The sequence below is a fragment of the Lampris incognitus genome, unplaced genomic scaffold (assembly GCF_029633865.1).
Source record: "Lampris incognitus isolate fLamInc1 unplaced genomic scaffold, fLamInc1.hap2 scaffold_83, whole genome shotgun sequence".
NCBI lineage: Eukaryota > Metazoa > Chordata > Actinopteri > Lampriformes > Lampridae > Lampris > Lampris incognitus.
In genome coordinates this window covers 82,501-85,000 of record NW_026611583.1, presented here as the reverse complement: position 1 = coordinate 85,000, position 2,500 = coordinate 82,501, and positions in this window count along the sequence as shown.

Here is a 2,500-nt window from a genome sequence, read left to right as displayed (position 1 = left end):
ACAAAGACACAATGCAACTCTTTCTGGCCTTCTCTATACTTCTCAATCAACCAACCTTTTCTCTCTCTCTCTCTCTCTCTCATTTTCTTCATTTATCAGCCCGTCAAAGTAGTCCTTCCACTTCGTAGCACACTCTCCTCGCTTGGCAGCACATTTCCATCTGTATCTTTGATCGCCCTAACTTGTCGCACATCCTCGGCAGCTCGGTCTCTCTGTCTAGCCAATCTGTACAAGTCTTTTTCTCCTTCCTTAGTGTCTAACCTGTCATACAGCTCACCGTACGACTTTTCCTTTACCTTTGCCACCTCTCTCTTTGCTTTACGCTGCATCTCCTTGTACTCCTGTGTACTTTCTTCATCTCTCTGACTATCCCACTTCTTCTTTGCCAACCTTTTCCTCTGTATACTTTGCTCTACTTCCTCCTTCCACCACCACCACCACCACCACCACCACCACCACCACCACCACCACCACCGCCAAGTCTCCTTGTCTTCCTTCCTCTGTCCCGATGACACACCAAGTACCTTCCTAGCTGTCTTCCTCGCTATTTCTGCAGCGCTTGCCCAGCCGTCTGGCAACTCTTCACTACCACTCAGTGCCTGTGTTAACTCCTGCCTGAACTCCACACAACAGTCTTCCTTCTTCAACTTCCACCATTTGATCTTCGGCTGTGTCTTCACTCGCTTCCTCATGTTGGTCTCCAAAGTCATCTTACAGACCACCATCCGATGCTGCCTAGCTACGTTCTCCCCTGTCACCACCTTGCAGTATGCAATCCCTTTTACATCGCGCCTTCTACACAAGATATAGTCCACCTGTGTGCACTTTCCTCCACTCGTATACGTCGTCACCCTGTGCTCCTCCCTCTTCTTGAAATATGTATTCACCTCAGCCATTTCCATCCTTTTCGCAAAATCGAACACCATCTGTCCTTCCACATTTCTCTCCTCGATTCCATACCTTACCATCAACTCCTCATCACCTCTGTTCCCTTCAGCAACGTGTCCATCGAAGTCCGCTCCAATCACCACTCCCTCCTCCTTGGGTCCCCTTTCCACCACGTCGTCCAACTCAACTCCAGAATTCTTCTTTTTCGTCCATCTTACACCCGACTTGCGGGGCATATGCGCTGATAACCGTCAGCAATACACCTTCGATTTCCAGCTTCATAATCCTCACTCTGTCTGACACTGTGTTCACCTCCAGCACGCTCTTGACATACTCTTCCTTCAGAATGACCCCTACCCCATTTCTCCTCCCATTCGCACCATGGTAGAAGAGTTTGAACCCACCTGCGATACTCCTGGCCTTACTCCCCTTCCACCTTGTCTCTTGTCACCTTTCTTCTTTCCATCACGTCAGCCAGCTCTCTCCCTTTACTAGCCATAGTGCCAACATTCAAAGTTCCGACTGACTCTCACCTCCACACGCCTACCCTTCCTCCTCTCTAGCTGCCTCTGGACATGCCTTCCCCCTCTCCTTTTCCTTCGCCCAACAGTAGCCTAGTTTCCACCGGCACTCCGCTGGTTAACAGTACCGATGGCGGTCGTCGGTAACCCGGGCCTCGACCGATCCGGTATGGAAATCTTATTTATGATCCGCATATTTGATTTGGCAAAGATTTGACGCCGGATGCCCTTCCTGACGTAACCCTCCGCTTTTGTCCTGGCTTGGGACCTGCACTAAGAATGCACTGGCTTGTGCATCCTCAGTGGCTGGGTTGCACGCTTTTCTATGTTTGCCCCTCACTTTTGTGGCGTGAACTATCAATTCTAGTAATACAGGGGTGTTTATGTTAGGTATCACAGACACACGCACACGCACAATATATGTCCAAAAGTATTGAGATAACTGACCATTACACCTACAGGAGCTTTTCTGACATGTCATTCTGAATCCATAGAAACCCATATTCCACGAAGCTCCCGGCGCACAGTTTTTGTGCCGATGTTAATGCCAGGAGAAGTTTGGATCTCTGCAGTTATTGAGTCAACAGAGCGTTGGCGACTTGAGTTGCTGTTGTCCCTAAAGGCTTGCACTTTTCAATAATATGATGATATATGAAGCATAGAGAGTAAACGGGATAGATACCTTTTGAACAGCACCCTGTAGTACAGCACTTTGAAGGTACATATGTCGTCACTTGCTGTAGTGGTTTTTACTGATGGGCGTGGCCAGGTTTTCAGAAGCCTCTCAGTTGTCAATGTGAGAGCCAGGGGACGCGTCTGCCGTACGTTTAGGGTTAGGGTTAGGTGATTTCTCTGGCAGGGCTGGTTACAGTAGGGCTGCTTACACCACACCCCGGACTGGATTTGTTGCGTGTTTGTGTCCTGATCGATGGGCCAACTTAACACGCCTTCGGAGGGTGTCCGCCGGCCGGCTTTGCCGGCGTTCGGGCGGTCGGTTCCTCCGGTCTGGCGGATCGATGTCCTTTATTTAATGTTCTTAGTGGCGAGCGGAGTGCGGAGTGGGAGGGGCTCTACCGCGTAGTCGTCCTCTC